This window comes from Anomalospiza imberbis, chromosome 1 (genome assembly GCF_031753505.1).
Source record: "Anomalospiza imberbis isolate Cuckoo-Finch-1a 21T00152 chromosome 1, ASM3175350v1, whole genome shotgun sequence".
In the NCBI taxonomy this organism is placed as follows: domain Eukaryota; kingdom Metazoa; phylum Chordata; class Aves; order Passeriformes; family Viduidae; genus Anomalospiza; species Anomalospiza imberbis.
The window spans coordinates 51817143-51835590 of NC_089681.1; the positions used below are offsets into that span (position 1 = coordinate 51817143).

General features: G+C 43.9%; 2 protein-coding genes across 3 annotated transcripts in view; one reads left to right on the forward strand and one right to left on the reverse strand.

Moving 5' to 3' along the window:
• Positions 1-18448, reverse strand: part of PPP4R1 (protein phosphatase 4 regulatory subunit 1) — a 283628-nt gene that overhangs the window by 83495 nt on the left and 181685 nt on the right. The window lies entirely within an intron of this gene.
• The window catches only part of RAB31 (RAB31, member RAS oncogene family), a 62456-nt gene that overhangs the window by 343 nt on the left and 43665 nt on the right, over positions 1-18448 (forward strand). The gene's annotated exons all lie outside the window — the stretch shown is intronic.

Here is an 18448-nt window from a genome sequence, read left to right on the forward strand (position 1 = left end):
AAACTTGGCAGCCGCGCACCGGCCTCCGTCGGGCGCGGGGAGGCTTTGGGGCTTGTTGCTTTTGTCTTGTTTCTCAACTTTTTAGAAGTGAGAAGGGCCTAGCGGGCTGGGGGAGGTGGTGAGTGGCTCTCTTTTGGGGGTCTCCCCCAGCGCTCCCCAGGCGGGCGTGTTGACGGCGCAGAGCCATCTCCCACCCCGAGCGCGGTGGCCCCGCGGAGGTCGTCCTTTGGTGCCAGAACCCCGAAGATACCTGGGGTGGGGAAGGGGGTTTGCTGCCCACCCTGGGGGCTCGTCACAGGCGGCGGTGGCCACGCCGAGCCCCGTTCCAGCGGTGGGGAGCCGCCCGGAGACAAGCAGCAGCGCTGCCCGCCCCGGGACGCTGTGCCGGATGGCTCCTTCTCCCGGGGCTCGGTCCCGTCTCACCGATGTGCTGCTCGGTGCTTTGTTTAGTTTATTCAGCAGCGCTTCGTTGACTCGACTCCTTACAGGAACGTCCTTTTTGCCATTCTTTCTTTTTTTTTTTTTTTTTTTTTTTTTTTTTCGCTTTTTTGGCGAGCTCGCGCGTGCTTTTCACATCTGGAGCAACAATGTGCTTAGCTTTGCACTTCGGCTGCGCCTGCCCTTCTCTGCCCGGCACCGAGGGAGCTTCCCGGCAAAATGTGCCCACTAAGTTGGCACAAACACTGCTGCAGAGCAGAACCACCTCTCCTGACAGTAACCAGCAGAGCATCATTACTCCAGTACACAACTTTCTTTTTAAAAGTCAAATATCTCAAATTACCCGGTGCAAGTTCGGCTGCTTTTAGGCCCACATCTCCCCGTAAGCACTCAGAGAAGCTGCATGAATGAAGGCGTTTTAGAGTGAATTTGCGTTCATGCCATCCAAGTGAGTTGAAGGTTTGAAAACCAAACACAAGTAAACGCTCCAATTCTCTCTGATTTGTGTTGACACTTAGCCCAGCAGGAGTGGGTACTTTGCTTTGGAGTAGTTCTTGCCAGGATGTGGTGCCAGGGCACTGGAGAGTTCAACCCAAAGTATTTGGCAGTGACCATTCCTTCTTTCTTGGTTAGAATTCCTGCCTTCAACTTTTAAAATGGCATAGTAACAAAAATAAATGTGGTTTGTACAAACATGAAAAGTCTGTGGTAGAATATGTGGATGTCTTGTTTTCTTCTCCAGCAGAAAATGTTGTAATTTTATAGAGATGAAGTGTCTTGTGGTATGAGATTCCTCATGTCCATAATTTATTGATGTTTTGTAACATTAAAACTTACTGGAGGTTTTGTAAGGCAATTTTTTTTTTTAAGACAGGGAAAGAAACCTATAATGGAGTTCTGTGTTGCTAGGAGTATGCAAGTACTCTGCAGATTCATTAAAATGATGGGGTAGCAGTGGTAGCACTTAGGGAAATGTGTCTGTAGTTATAGTTACTTAGTAATGAGCGAGATGTTCCTTCTGTTTTAAGAGGTCATAGTCCTAGAAAACCTTCTACTTCTGATCACAGACGTCTCATTTACTGTGGGGATTGACACTGTTTTCCCAGAAGAGAGGAATCCTTCAGATGATGAATCCTCTCAAGAAGTTTAGACATTTCTAGAGCAGGGAAACTCCATACCTGTCTGTGTGAACAAATGGAGGGATTAATCTTTTGATCTGCTTGAAAGCCAGATGGCAATTCAAAAATACATTCTCAGATCTACCAAAAGAAATCTTGACAGTCGTTTTTTTCAGCAGGTCCTGGACCTGGTTAATCTGCATTGTACGTCATAGATCCCTTGATAATCAGTCAAGTTTGGCATGTCCTAGTCCCAAGACAAGTTCTTGTCCTTGTTAGAAGTATGTATTAAATTGGTTTGTAAACCCATATCCCTCCCCACTTTTGAACACAGCCCTAGGCTCTGGATCAGACAGGAGGATCACTGACAGTTTCTGGCTTCAAGGTGTGCAGAGGGCCTGGGCTTGGGCTGTTTCTGCCTATTCAGAATTTCCCAGTGGGAAAAAACTGCAGCGGGTGCAATGTTTGCAAAGCCAGCTCCTCCACAAGCTCTGAAGCCCCGTTTGGCTATAGAGGGTCTAGATGGGAAGATGATGAAGAGAAATAGAGAAACCAGAGCTGTGGTCCACATTGCCAGCCCTACAGGCCAGTGCAGTACTCCAGGGCCAGTGAGTGGCCTGGAGCCATTGCACTGGAGAGGGGGAGTAGGTTATTGGCTCCTGGATGTAAACCCACGTTGCCAGGAAGGAGCCTGGCCTCTGGTTTTTAGCATTAACCTAACAAAATGGGATCTGGGTGTCTGCATTCCATTTCTTCCTTCTCCAGAGTATTTTGGGGTTTTTAAAACTCTCTGTGGGTGTCATGGGAGTGATTTGGAGCAGCCAGGAGTAGTGCACTACAAGCTGATGGTTATGGGATTTGTTGCTATTGAAGGAGACACGAGGGAGAGAAAGGCAAAGGGGAAATCTGGGGCAGCAGGAGTGGGTTGGAGTGAGTCAGTTTGGAAGGAAGGCTTTGTTGATTGCAGAGCTCTCTGAGAAGGGATGGTTCCAGCTTGTCAGTGGGCTAGCAGGAGCAGGATGCCTGCCTAATTGTCCAGTGCCTCGGAGCTGCAGGTGTAGGAGCTACAGAGGTACAGTTGAACAGCTCTCTTTAGTATGTAGCCATGCAAGTGTCCTCAAGCCTGCTCCTAAACTACTTCCTCCAGTAAATTATTGCTGCTGGGCAGTGAGGTGTCCACATGTGGAAGGTGTTCATCTTCCTGAGTGCAGATACTTGAGCTCTGTTCCAAATCCTGTCTTGTTACCCCTGACTTTTCCTGGTCTCTCAGTCCAGTTTGTTTGTCCCAGCAGTTGTCCCTGTGTTAGATGCCACATGTTTCTGGGTCTGAGCAGGTTTTAGCTGCAGCTCAGTGTGTGTGGTGACATGAAGTGTAGCTCTCATTTGATTTGCATGGTGTTTCCATGTGGGCACCTTGTTGAGTGGCTGGAGGAGAGAGAAGTATAGGGGAGCTGCTGTGTTCCTGAGCCATGCTTCAGTGCTGAAATGTGGCTGGCTGTGCAGCTGCCAGCTTTCCTAATCTGTCTGTGGCTGCTGAGTGCCCTGTGCCTTAGCTCCCAACATATTCTTTATGTGGGCTGGAGGAGTGATTTACATCTCCCTGCCAAATCCTGATGTAATTGTGTGTGGCAACCACAGAAGAGATTGCCAGGTTTGCGACTAAGGCAAAGTTTCTAGTCTTTGTCACTTCCTGAGGAAGCTTTGACAACTCTTCATTCTCTGGGAGGTTGTTTGCTGACTACCATCTAAAGTGACCTCCATTACTTCTTTCCTTCTGTTTTTGTTTATTACATTTTTGTGTTGTGACTGTGCATCACAGGACCAAAGGAGGTAGGATTGGAAGAGGCTCAGAGGTCATCCCTTGTCCCTGAAGTCTTTCTTATTCCTGACATATGTTTCCTCTGTCTTTAAAAATAGGGATCTTCTCCCTGGGGTTATGTCCCAGGGCTTAACTGCTTTTACTGTAGAAAGTTTTTCCTTAACATAGTGCCCACATCTTCCCTATCTGACACTTTTGTTTCTTCACTCTTCTCTTTGTGCCTCTGCTTTCTTGCTTGTAAGAAGTCACTTGCTGGTCTGTGCATTTGTAAAAGGAGTGACATTTCCTCTGTGGAAATTACACTATGATACTGAACACAGATCACTGGGAATCTTTTCATTTGTGCCTAAACGTTTGTCGTAGTCAATGCTTTTATGGCCTACATGTCCCAGGGCAAATAGGAAAGCTGCTGTTAAAAATAGAATGGCACCCCTGGCAGGGTTGAACCAGTTAAGGAGCTTTTTTCTCACCAGCTATGTGCAAGGTGGCCTCCATGGTAAGGTGAGCATCCTGCTGAAGACAGTAACACTGCACAGTGCAAAAGCCATGGGTGCATCAACAGCTGCAGGATGCAGTGTTGTAGCCTAAAACAGAGAGTAGAACAAAGGGGGTCATGAAAAGAGGAAAAATGTACTGCTGAAGTAAATGTGTGCCTTCTATAATTTTGTCCACAAAAGTATCTTGTCCGAGAGAAGAACAGAGACTGCCAAGCAATTTTCCCCCCATGTTAATGGTTCATCATTACCTACTCATTCATTCATATTTTATTATGTAAACAAGTAGCTCTATCATGGGAGAATTTTTGAGTTGTGACCTGTCTTGTGAAGTCACTGGTTTGAAGTGTCCATCATTTCAGCCTTTCCATCAAAGGAGCCCTTTGATCTGTATCTCTTTCCTAGCCAGTTATGTTTCTGCATTGTAGTGAAATATCAAATTAGAGGTAAAACTGAACAGTAATTTTAAGTCCATGGAGAGCTGAAAGACAGACACATGGTTAGCTAAACTGCATATACGTCATTTTCTTGGGAAATGTTTTTTCTTGATATTCTTCTTTGGTGAAGAATACTCTGAAATATGCACTTAATGTGAGCACACAGCACTTCCATATTCCATTGCTCTGCATTGCCTGTCAAAAGAAGCGTACAAGATACTGAAGGAGACTGGTACTGGTAATTTTGTTTTTATTGTGTTTGTCAATATTGCATAAAAATCCTGTTATGCACCAAGCAAGAAAGGTCTGTTCTCGTGTATCAATAAAAAAGTGTATTCAGAAGCCTAAAGCAGCCTTTTCATATTATATTATATTTAAATGGCTACAATCAATTTTTTGCAATATATACATTAAATATGTGGGTAAAGAATTTATCATAATTTGGAATTCAGGATTTCTTGTTGATCTTGGTCCTCTTGTTTTCCTGGTGTATCTACAAGACTTTTTTCTTCATTAGTTTCTTCTAAGGATATTGTGCGGGATTGCTTAGAAAAGTAGACTGGAGCATCCTTCTAGGAAAAGGTGATTATGGAGGCCACACTCTGCTTTCATTTCCAGCGGCCCAACCAAACTGGATTTCTGAAGAAGCAGAAAGAGGAATTTGAAGCAGATTTTAATTTCAGTAGCAGCAAAGCCTCAAAGGGGAAGCTTGTTACTAATCATCTGCTGGGTAGTGAAAGAGTACCCTGTGGCTGGTGCTTCTTGCTGTACTTCATGGGCTCTCATCAACTGATAACCAGCTCTGAGCTCCCATCCCATGCTTGTAACTTGCCTGTTGAATGAGTCCATGCAGTGACTATCACCCAGGTATCATATGCAGGCTGTAGTTTTACTGTTTCTCAAATTCTCTTTATATTTAGATGTCCCCAGCCCCTTGCTCTTTTTGATTTCTGGCCAAAAAATTGGGAAATTTCTTGGTTTACAGTAGTTCTGGGGAAACCCCCCCCCCCACATTCTTTCTTTCTGCCAAAATAAGGAAGTTGAATGGTAATAAATTCTTTTTTTTTTTTCGTATAATTGAGTGCAGTTTTAGCCCTACGCAGTGAAATACTGCTGAGACAGACTATGTGAAGGGGGCAGAAATTTTGCATGCAAACAATACACGGGGAAAAGAAAAACCCTCTCATTTTCATCAGGTGGTTCCTTTTAACTAGCTTAAGCCATATTAAAAGGCTGTTTTTAATTTGCATTTTAAGTGTGTTTTCTGAAACTCTGGTTGATGGCAGGACTTGTTTCTAAGGTGATAATTTGATTTATTCATAGTATGTGTTGCAGTTACAGTGCAGTTGAGCTGCCCATGGGCAAAGGCCTTTGAGTCTGCAGGGCTTTTATTTATAACTTATAATTTTATTTATAAATTACAGTGCCAGTGCATTTTGCTTGTGTTGGGTTGCGTCTGAGCTGGGTGCAGTGGAGGTGCTGCAGACTGCAAGTGCACATACAGGCTGCAGAAATGTATTCTTGACCTATTCTGTCTAAAATTTCTCAAGGTAATTGCTTGTTGAGAGAAGCTTTTACAGGGAGGCTGGAGCCATAACTCTGCTGCTCTTGCTCTTTTGCCTCCCTGCTGCTCCTTCTTGCAAATGCCATTTGCCCAGTCTTCAGGGCTGCTAGACCCTCCCAGGACTGCTATTAGTCATGGATTTCCTGGCCACATCTCTGTTCAGATAAGATCAGGACAGGCTCTTTTTTCCTCTCATTTCCTGCACTATGGTTTTGAGGGGAAGGCTGAGGGGCACATTGAAGTGAACACAGCTGGCTTTAGCAGGTTTGCACTGTTAAAGAATGATAGAATGGTCTGAGTTGGAAGGGACCTTAAAGATCATCTGGTTCTGACCCTGCTGCCATGGGCAGGGTCATCTTCCACTCGACCCGGCTGCTGTTGACCTCACCTTCCCCACAGTTCAGGTGCTGCCTCAGAAAATTGAGTGCAGGGCAAGGAGTTTCTTCTCAACTTCGGTGGCTCACCAGCCTCCACTGATGTGGGAGCTGGTTTTGGAGCTGTGGTGTCCATCAAGAGGTCTGGAACTTCCTCTTCTCATATTTTTCTCAAAAAATATGGGGCCAGCCAAGTTCCCAACACATGGTTAGAGGTGCCTTCCAAGAGGGTTGGGAGAGGAGGTTGGAAGCTGGGTAGAGTTGGTCTACTCACAAGCTACCTACAAGTCTTACCTCCATTCTCTGCTAATCACACCTATGGGTTAGATCATCATGCCAATGACTGGGATCATCCTGTGCTTTTTAGAGAGGGCAGAGCAAGCCTTCAATGCTTTGCTCCTTGTCATGTCCCCCACTACCTCCTGACTGTAGGCTAAGGGCAGCTCACACCTGCAGAAGGTGTGTGGAGCTGCCATGGGACACGTGCTTCCAAAATAAACCAAAATAAAAGATGTTTTTATTCTTACAGAGTTGTTTTTCTTCTCACTACATACCTTGTAGAGGCCGGGTAGTGGTGTCAAGGTCAAGGTGAAAGGAAATTTTTAAAATTCCATCTCAGTTTGTAAGAGGCCGTGAAAGGGACACATTTCAGTTTTCTTCTGAAACATATTGTACACCCTTTCCGTGAATGCTCGCCGTTTTGAACACCACTGCCAAAAGACGAATCCAAGCTTTAGAAAGCCGCCAGCGGAGGTGGATGGGAGGCCAGCTGGGAGCACAGCCTTGTGTAAGCACATGCCAGTGGTTGCTTTACAGTCTCTGGCCTTGTAAGGCTGTGCTGAAAGCTGAAAAACGGGCAGTGGAACAAACGCTTTTTATTTTCACTGGGATATTTTTAAACAGAAATGCTGGTTAGTGCATGGGTTTTATATTTTTTGCAGGCAAGGGTAGAGAAGTTACAGTCTTTCACTTTTTGTTTTGGCCAGAGTATGTTCTTATTTGGGCAACATGTGGAAGTACATGTGCATGAAATCCAGCCACTAAATACTTTGTGTCCCTGAGTTATTGTTTCCTCCTTTGTCAGCAGAGTGACAGGATGCTGCAGTCGTCATTGCGTGTCCTGGTTGGACCCCTCAGGGGACTATAATCCCTGCAGGGGACTATAAAAAACCGTAAATTATAAATATCAGGCTCTTTACAGGAATTCACCTACAGTTAGGGGCTCTCTGAAGCAGATTCTCCTTCCCTTTAAAGCCTGTCACAGCCAAAATGAGTTACAAGAAATTCCTAAAGTGGGTTTAATTCTGAAAAAAAATTAAATTTGGGGCCCATTTAATTCTGAAGCAAACAAACCTTAAGGGTTGGTAGGATCTCATGGTTCATCAGGAAAGCTATGCTTCTGGGCAACAGAACGTGTCTGAAGTCACTTGCATCTCTTTCCACGCTCACTGATGATCTGTGGGATACAGAGCTTTAACCTTCTCTATCTCATGCTTGTAATTGGTAACTGATATCTCCAGTACTCCTGTTGAGGCAATTCTTCAGATCTACCTATTTCTTTCTGTGAGGGAATTCAAGGTCAACATCTGGTGTGTGCCAACAGAGAGAAGCCGTACTGGGAATCACCAGACTTGCCAAAAACTGATTGAAAAGAGCATTTCCTTGAATGTGGTGTGGTATCATATCAAGGTTCAGCTTGACTCTTGAGACTTCAATATTTAGCTACTTGATTTAAGGCAGTAAAAATATGCTATCACTATGGTCAATAGTTTAGGATTTAGAAGCATATTACAACTGAAATATTTGAGGTATTGGTAAATGTACTGTCACAATTTTCATTTTGAGCATCTTCTACTATCTGTGGAAGGAAATAATAATTTTCTTTGCTTTAGGTAGTCTCTCTTAATACAAAAACCCTCAAACCACAAAAAAATTGAACCTCTCACTGACTGATACACACCACTATAAGCCTCTAAGGGTGCACATCCACTTTGGTGAATGAATCTCACAGCTGATTATTCCTGGAGGGATTTAGGAAATGAGAAAGGGAGTATGTTCTTTCTTGAATAGGAAGCCCATTATCTATGTTTTTTTTTATCTTTTCCTTTGCATACTAAACATAAGTATTTAAGTGCCTATTTTAAGAATCATAATATCAACACTTGAAATATACCTTCTTAAAGCTGGTGTGAACAGGAAGCTTCCAAACACTTTTAGGCCAGAAGTTATTCATGGTGCATAGTCCATGCTGACTTCAGCCTTTCCAATACTGTGTAGACAAGCTTTCTTTTAGGATATTAATTTTGTGGATGTGCTACAAACATGGGGTTTTTTGCTACATTATCCCATACACCAGCAGTTTTCTTTTTTGAATGTTATTGCTCTTGTGGAAAATCTAAGGAAAGTTGCAGTTAGTTTTTGTCTTGGTTTGGTTAAATGTCAGCGAGGGAATTGAACCTTGTCTTCAAGTGTTACGACTTCAGCAGTAGAGTGTAGTTTATGTGAAGAATCTTCAGAATCAATTGTTCTGTCCTTTGGTGTTTATTTTTTTTCTGCCTTGGATATTTTTGTTTATTTTTTTCCTGCAGAGTGTGCTTGAAAAGAATTAATGCATGCCAGGGCATTAGACGGGCAGTTGGAGCATGTTTTATGTGACAAAAATGGCAGTTGGATAAAACCAGATAACATAAATTTGATTCAAGATTATGTTACTGAAACCCTAATCTGAGTAGCATCCTTAAGCATATGCTTGATTCTGAGCATTTGGGTAATCCCTCTTCAGCAGAGTATCGGGGTACATCCTTCAGCCTTTGCTGCATGGGCTAAATTGAATCCCATGCTTAAAAGCTCAGCATATGCTTTAATGCACAGCTGAATGCGCTGCTGTGTGCAGAACAAGATAAAATGTTTAGGTAAATTAAGTATTTGAGATTACAATGCTTGTGAGTGATTGCTGTCATTTGACATTAAAGCCAGATGGAATAGCTGAGATCTACCTAACTTGTGGCCAGGTTTGTCTTCTCCCTTAGGCTGATGTGGAAAAAGGCAGAGAGAAAGTGAACCTTTGACAGCATAAATCCAAATTTGAAGAGATTGTCTGAAGGAGAGTGGTAGCCCTGCAGCCTAAAAAAGTTCTTCAGGAATAGTTTATGACCAAAGAATGGTTTGGGTTGGAAGGGACCTTAAAGACCATCTCATTCCAGCCCCCCTGCCATGGGCAGGGACACGTTCCTGTAGACAACATTGCTCAGGGCCTTGAACACTTGCAAGTATGTGCAGATCAGTAGAAAAAGGGGTGTAGATGTTGGCATAGAGGAGGTTTGGAGGAACAGAGAATAATGGAAGAGGAGGAGGTGGAGTCCTGAAACTGTGAGACCAAGGCAGAACATGTGGGAGCATTGTAGGGGGACTGGTGAGAGGGAATGAGGAACACAGAGGAGTAAAGTCAGGAGCAGGGGAAAGAGAAGCGGAAGATAATAAAACAGAAAGCTAGACAGAGCAAACCAACAAAAGATAGTAGAAATAATAACATGGGGTGAAAAACCCCGCCAACCTCTCCCTTGGTTTTAGCCTTCAGTTTCCTTTTAAATTATTTTAAAACCCTGACTTTGTCTTAGTGCTTTTTCATTTGTGTTTCAAAACACTTTTGGCCAGTGGAGCCTGCAGAATTGTTGCTTGCACTGCTTTAAATTCAGCTGTATCTCTCAACCAGTCAAAAAGACTGTCACAGATGTGACACAGGGCAGCTTTGGTATGATCTCATTGGCCAGTTATTATGTCTTCCCCAATCCCTGTGCCTGTTGTTCTGCTGTGTCTGGGATCTGTGGGAACTTCGGAGTTAGTTCCATGTAGTCCCAAACACTCAGGCTGTGACACTGGAAGTGTTTATCCAGACAGTATGTCTTGAGGGTGACTCCTCAGTACCTTCTGTGTGGCTTTTCCTACTTTGGAGGGAAAGATGAAATGCACTCCTTCTACCCCTTTGTCCTTTGAGGAGATGTCCTTAAATGTACTAAACTCCATGGTTAAGCATTCAAATTGAAATGTTCCCAGTGTGTTTTCTGTTGAGATTTGCAAAGTATGTACACTTTTGACCATTTCCAGTTCCCAGATTTTAAGTGAAGATGAGAAAAAATGGTCAGGTGAATAAAAACTTCCTTCTGCAAGTCAGTTGTAAGTTAGGTACTCGTTTCCTCATTATTTTTGTGATGGAGAGAAGAGGGTGCCTTAACAGTGAGAGCAACAACACCTGGTTTTCCTTGAGGGCCTCTCCCTAAAAAGTTGAATGTCATGGCACTAGTGTTACTTGCTTTTAGAACTTGCTGCATTTCATTCCTGATGAAACCAACAGGAGGTGAACACATTCAAGAAGTCAACTGCTTAAGGGCTACAGCCTTGCACTGATAATTTCTCCTGTTCATGAGCCTGTTTGGTGCAGATAGCTTTAGGTTTAGTAACTTCACAGCAGCACACAGTAAATTCACAGATAAAAAACTCAGCCCTGGGTTTTATTATACCATGCTTGCTGTTATCTCTTCTGTTTACTTGCATGAGTGATAGAGGGAAAAGCACCAGGTGGGTCTTTATATGATGCTGTTTAAAATAATTGGTGATGTTTGCTGTCTTAGGGAACAGGTGTAATGAATATGAAATCACTACTAATTAAGGTTAATTAAAGCTAACAGTTGGGTGACACATTTTGTAACACAGATTTAGGTAAACTTTTGATTGTCCATTTCCCATCCTGCACATAAATTCAGGAAATGAAAACCTCCAGTTTCAAGGATTTTAGGCATCGCCTTCATGTTGCCACCTAATGTCCACATGGACGCATAGTATCTATATATAATTTGCAGTTAATTGTAAATAACAAATAATGGCAAATTTCAGAAACTCTCAACTTGTCCCCTTCCCTGGAGAAGAAACTTGTTTTATTGTTTCTGGAAGGTTGATGGAGGCAGCTTTCCAAAGACAGGCAAATTGTAAAAGCAGCTTGCATAAAACGGGTGCCAATAGCCGCTGGGCAGCCTTCAGGCTGCTGATAAAGGAGACCAGCTCATACCTTTGATGGTCACCAGAGGCTGCTGATTTTGCAGGTTGTTGTATCAGCTAAAAGGAACTGATGAGCAGAGGCAGAGTTTCTGGCAATAAATCCAGGTATGAAATCCTTAGTTCCCGTCCCACCCTTGTGGTGTTTCCTGACCCACTCAAGGCTGATGGTGTCTGGCTGCCTTTGGCCAGAAGAGACCAGTGGAAGAGTTATTTGCTTCTGGTTGTTGGCAGGTGACATCCTCGGTACCAGGGCTCTGCTAATTTGGAGCAAAGATCCTTGGCCATGAGGCTGGTTCCTGTTTGTTAGAGGAAATGTGTGTTTTTATAGCTGCCCCCTGAAACTGCTTTCTTCCTCTCTGTTGCCTATTGCTGCAAGGGAGACGGGATTGGGCTTTCTTGTCTCCAGGACTGAAGTTTTCAACTAGTGTTTCAGTTGGAATTCATAATTTATGTGGCTTTTTTCTTCCTCTCTGATATGAAATGCAATAACAAGTTGCAGGTGGGACAGTTACAAATTGGGAGGAGTGTGTCTGAACATTGAATTGAATAGGGCTTATTGAGCTTGGTTGGACAAATTTGAAGGTAATGGAGCCCTTTTACAGTTTTTCCAGGCAATTGCTGGACAATTTTTATACTAGTGAAATAGGAAGCTAAACACAAGGGCCATTTTGTCAAATGCTGTGGTTGATGGGCGTATTGTTGCTTGTCTAAGAGCCACTGCCTTCATTTAATAAAAGAAAATGACTGTTGGTACTTGTTGACAATCTGCAATGTGAAGTTATAGTGTTTGGATTGGATTATCAATCTCAGACCGGTTGGAAGATTTTGAATATCTTCTATGGTGGGACAAGAACATAAACTATTTTGTTTTCATATTTACTAGGTGGCACTAACAAGCCTGTATTTCTAAGTCATGACCCCTAATGATAGAATTTGACAGTGAAAAGAGGTAGGGTGTTGAAGTATGCTTGTGTCAAACAGCAATTCAAGTCAAATATTATCTCCTCATCATACCAGTATTTTGAAAGTTTCAGCTGTTACAATATATGTGGAGAAGGTTCACTTAGGAAAAGTATTTTGTTTGGAAAGAACTACACAGAATTTTTTATCCCATTTTTTGCTGGCAAATTGTACTTGAAAACAACATTTGTCAGGATGCTGTTGCTTAATGTGTTTACTTAACTATGAAAACCTCAGGTTATTTATGCATGTAGTCTGAAAACTAAATTTAGTTTCTCTAATCACTGCATTGCACAATGGTGATGAAGGATATTTAACCAAATTGTTATGCTGGTGTGTGTGCATATGGCCAATAGAGATAAAACCACTGCAATCAATACTCATTATCACTGACAATGTGAGGTACAGTGACTTGTATGTTACTTCCCTTACCTAATTTTTCAACTTCAGGGACAATTATGAGGATTTCTAAGTAGATACTATTCATACATTTTTTACTGTATCTTTAAATAGGAATTTCTCTGCAGGAGGAGTAGTACCTCAAGTGGATTTTTGTGATTACATGTGTGTTTTGAGATAGAGCAGGTAGGAAAGGGATGGCAGCATGCAGATGTTAAAAAGTCTCCCAAATTTGTCTAGAAAATGAATTCTGGCCATTGGAATTGCCAAAACTCAGGTATTACTATCAATAAAATTGCATAGGCATTGAAGCAGTACTTGAAGTTTTAATTTATTTTGGCTTTACTTAGCTCCTCGCTGTTTGAGGTTTGACTTGCTGGAGTGATCTTGACTTGCTTTTAGTGCCTATTTCATTGGTGTTGGGAGTGTGATCCATGGTAAGTGGACCCCATAGGGCCCATTTCTTATCCTCACCTGAAAAATGAAATGGTGAACATTGGAGAGGTTGTACTTAAGTGTCTGTGGTGGAACTCAGATGGGAAATCAGCAAGCTGGCAGCAGGGAGATGTCATTAGGGTGAGCTAGGGTGGTAGGAGAGCATGCCATGGTTTGAGGTGTCCGAGGGAAGCTGTAAATGCCCCATCCCTGCAAGTGTTCAGGACCAGGCTGCATGGGACTTTAAGCAACTTGATCTAGTGTCCCTGCCCATGGCAAGGGGGATGGAAATAGATGATCTTTAAGGTCCCTTTCATCCCAAACTGTTCTGTAATTCTGTGATTCAGTAACACACTTTCTTATCACTTAATTGCTCCTGTCAGGGTGAGTTTAGTGGGTTTATCTTCTGGTCTGTGTTATACCATGGTCAGGAGGATCCTGTGATCCCAGTGGTCAGTAAAAGGCAATTAGAGGTATGATTCTTGTTTGAAGATAGCGACTCCATGAAGTCCCACAGCTACAGTCTCCTAAAAGTTAACCCAAAAATTTCCTCTCTGCAGCATACAACATTTTTGATACTGTGCAGGTTTGGGTGGGGTTTTTGTGGGTTTTGTGGGGTTTTTCCTTTCTTTGTTCATTGATACAATAAATCAGTTGTGGGATAGGGGCATTCCTTTGAAGCTGCCTTTGCCACATTCACACTACCCATTACCACACAAGGCTCCTCAAGGTGGAACCAGCAGTGGGAGATACGTGTGATTCCAAGGGAAGGTGCTCAGGCACTCTTCTTTCCCTCTCAGTCTGTCTCACCTTTCTAGTTCTTGTAAGTTCATCCTGCTGTCCTCTTTCCCTCCTTCCCCAGGCTTTCGGCTCCCAGCTCACTGGAGCACTTGAGTCAGCGTCCCTTCCTCCTCCTCTCCACTCTCAGCATGGCCAAGTGGACCCGGTTTCCTCATCCCGTAGTCCCAGGAGTCACCAGGTGGTGCTATTGCCCAGTGAAATGCCCTCCCGTGCATTGCCGCCCAGCCCAGCCCTTGCAGAAGGGTTCTACGGTGTTTGGTTTTGTCATGGAGCTTGCTTTGGTGGGCAGCTGTCTCAGGTAGTGCCAGGGGTTTTGTTTCTTGCCACGGGTTCAGTCTTGAGTCAGTTTTATTGACACAAAGTTGTTTCCTGTGACTTAATCAGCCAGTGCCTTGTTTGACAATGAGGTCCCCCAAAGGCTGGACTGCTTCTGCACAGTTTGTGACCACCCTGTTGTACTCAAAAGCTGCTTCGCTGTAATGTGAAGCATGAGCAAGCCTCATTAAGGTTATCCTCAGGCATTGTACTGTTGGGTCCCCTGTGCAATCCAGTGGGAGGGATTTTTGCTCATTCATTGGCATGTGCTGCTCATCCAAAGGAGATCTGTGTGTGTGTGACCCTTCAAAGGTGCTCCTCTTCTTTCTCCTTTCATCCTCTCATCTTATTAGCCAGCCAGATTGATACCACCTTGTTTGCAGCTGGTTTTTATAGAGATCATGCTCTTACTTGAAACTGTAGAGACAATTCAAAACTGTCAAAATGGAGTTGAGCATCTTAAATTAATAGCCAGTGCCCCCAAAAGCCACAGTTCGAGCCGAAGGAATGCAAATAAACACCAAGTTCCTTCTTCTTTTCACTAGGCTAAGCAATTCTCTCTCCACAGCCGCCCATACCCCATACTGACAAGGGCATAAGAAATTGATTGAGATTCTGCTCTTTGATTTCAATTTAAACCCCCCCATATTTCTCTTGGCAGTTCAGCTGCTGTTCTGAATTTGATAACTTGTGTGCAAAGGGGAAGGAAAGGTGTAAGAGAAGACACAGAATTAGCTAGAAATTTGATGTGGGGAAGCAGTTTCTAAATAATATTAGCAACAGTCCAAGGCTGTTATCTTTGCTGTCCACGCTCATGGTAGCATAGCACTGTGGCTAGCTTCCTCTTTGTATCGTAAGATGCAGTGATTAAGCCTAAACAGTGGGATTAAAATATGGATTTGGGTTTCGGGTTGGTTTTTGTTTGTTTGGTTGGTTGGTTTTTTTTTACCAGAGTTGGTGAGCTCTAAAACTTGAGAAGCAGAGGTAAGTTGGCTGTAGTGTTAATTTTATTCCTGAAGAATAGCTCTGTTGTCCCTTTCCCTCCACAGTCCCCTTTCTCATAAATCAAGATCTCTTTATATTCGTGTGTCAGTTTCACAGACAAAAGAGTTGGCAGGTTGCAGAAGAACAGCATGATTTGTAAGTCCTGGAAGAGTAAATGTGCAGCAGACACGTGGAATACTTTGTTGGGGCAATGAGTACCACTCACTCCAGTCTGGGGCATGAGCAGATCGAGAGCAGCCCTGCTGACAGGGACCTGAGGATTCTGCTGGATGAGAGGCTGGGCATGAGCTGTCAATGTGAGCTTGCAGCCCAGAAAGTAAAACACATCTTGGGCTGCATCAAAGGCAGCATGGCCAGCAGGGCAAAGGAAGGGATTCTACCCCGCTACTCTACTCTTGTGAGACGTCACCGGCAGTGCTGCATCCAGCCCTGGGGTCCTCAGCACAGGAAGGACACGGACATGTTGGAGAGAGTCCAGAGGAGGCCACCAAGATGATTAGAGGGATGGAGCATCTCTAGTACAACAAAAGCCTGAGAGAACTGGAATTGTTCATCCCAGGGAAAAGAAGAGAAGACTTCAGGGTGATCTAATTGTGGCCTTCCAGTACCTGAAGGAAGAATACAAGAAAGATGGAGAGGGACATTTTATCATGTGTAAGTGGCAGGACAAGGATGAATGGATTCAAACAAAAAGACAGTTGGTTTGGATTAGATATTAGGAGGAAGTTTTCTGCTGTGCGGGTGGTGAGGCACTGGAAGAGGTTGCCCAGAGCTGTGGATGCCCCATCCCTGAAAGTGTTCAAGGCCAGGCTGGATGGAGCACTGAGCAACCTGGTGTATTGAAAGATATCCCTGCCCATGGTAGGTGGGTTGGAGGTAGATGATCTTTAAGGTCCCTTTCTGTGATTCTCTTATTCTTAAGGCTGCAGCTATGATTCTCCATGACATCAACCGAGCATGAAGAGCTTGGTTTTGGAGCCCTAGTAATGCTAGCAGAATAATGCCAGTTATCTTGGAAACACTCTAGGAAAGACTTTGATATATTCATGCATGTAATATTATATAAAACCAATGTCTCTGGCAAAGTGAATCTTTGCTAGCATTAGCTACAATATAGAATTAGCTGCTCTTCAGTCTCTCTTATCTCTGGCCAGACGCATCACTTTGGTAGGATGAGAAAGTGGTTTTGGCCATCAATGCTTGATTTTGTACTTTATGGTATGGTGTTGCTTGTGATCTTTGGGTATGTCTTTGACAAAAGTAGATAGTTGAAGACATCATAATTAATATTGCAATCTGTGAGTGAGGGAGGGATGGAAATACTATTTTTTATCTATAAGAGAGAAAAGGATGTAGCAAAATATTAAAGAAAGAGTATTTAAAACTTGGGCATTAGAGGTTTTTGTTGTCTCTGAAAGATTACTGGGCTGGGACCTGGTGGAGAGCAAGAGGCCTGTGACTACAAAGAAACTTGCTAACTCCAAAGAAGCCTACAGATACCAGGACCAGTAGGACTGCATTCTCTGGCTCCAGGTATTGCAGATATTGGAGCAGCTGTGCCGGCCTGAGTTTAATTCCACAGGAAGATGTGTGCAGGATGTGTGTGGAAGGAAACCACATGCTGAATAATCACACTGGTAAGGGTGCCAAAACTGGTAATGCAGCAGGCATTTGGATTTGGGGACTGGTTGGGAACAGAGATGGACAGGGCTGTAGACTCCCTTCAGCTCTGAGGTGAAGCAGATGGTCAGTCACTGTACATGTTTTGCAAATGGATGTGGACTGAAGGAAAACAAACCTAGAAAAGGGATCAGATGATGTTTTCCATTCAGAGATGTATTGGGTTTCCGTGGCAAGGCTTTGGGGGGGGGGGGGGGGGGGGGGCTGCAGGGGTGGCTTCTGTGAGAGGCTGCCAGAAGCTTCCCTGGTGTCCTACAGAGCCAATGCCAGCTGGCTCCAAAGTGGACCCACCACTGGCCAAGGCTGAGCCCATCAGTGATGGTGGTGCCGACTCTGGGGTAACATGGCTAAGAAATGGAAAAAACTACTGTACAAGAGCAGATTGCAGAAGAATATGTGAGAGCAGCAACCCTGCAGACAGCAGGGTCAGTGGAGAAGGAGAGGGACAAGGTACTCCAGGCTCCGGAGCAGAGATTCCCCCAGAGCCCGCGTGCAGACTGTGGTGAGGCAGCTGTGCCCCTTCAGCCCATGGAAGTCCATGGTGGAGCAGAGATCCTCCTGCAGCCCGTGGAGGGGATGATTTTGAAAAAGGTGGATGCCTCAGGGAAACTGTGACCACATGGAAAATCTGTGCAGGAGGAGGCTTCTGCCAGGACCTGTGGACCCATGAAAAGAGGAGCCTACACTGGAATAACTTCGCTGGCCCAACTTGTGACTCCATGGAGGACCCACACTGGAGCTGTGTGTGCCTGAAGGATTGCACCCCATGGCAGAGACTGTGCTGGAGCAGTTTGGGAAGAACTGCACCCCATGGGGAGGACTTGCATGTGAGCAGAAAAAGAATGTGGGAAGTCTTCCCCCTCAAGAGGAGTGAGAGGCAGAGACAATGCTCTGGTGAGGAGCAGGTAGAGAAATTGGAGTAAAGTTAAGCTCAGGAAAAAGGGAAGGGTGTGGGGGAGGTGTTTTAAGATTTAATTTTTATTTTTCATCATCCTACTTTGATTTGATTGGTAATAAATTAAATTAATTTCCTCATTTCGAGTCTATTTTGCCTATGGCAGTAGTTGGTGAGTGATCTCTCCCTGTCCTTATTTCAGCCCACAGGTTTTTTGTTATATTTTTTCCCTCCTGCCCAGCTGAGGAAGGGAGAGAGAGGATGACTTTGGTGAGCACCTGGTTTACAGGCAGCATCAGCCCACCACAGGAGGCCAGATACATTAAGCCCTGACTGGCAAATGTTTTTCTGTTTTAAAAGAGCCAGTAGAAATATAAGGTTGGTATTGAAGACACATATAAATACCAAACAAATCAACTCAGTGCTTGACTATCTCTTAAAGAACTTAAATAGCTCTTTGTTACTGTACTGTCTGAATGCTTTAGAACTATCACTGTTTTACATCCCCATAATGCTGTTGCAAGGTAAGATCAAAAAAACTATTTTCATATAGCAGCTAGTGAGCTGAGAACAATAGAGCCAAGAATTACTGTGCCAAATGCAGTCCTTGCAGCACTAGGAGGAAGGATTGCATTCTGATATAACAGGACTGACCTGATTGT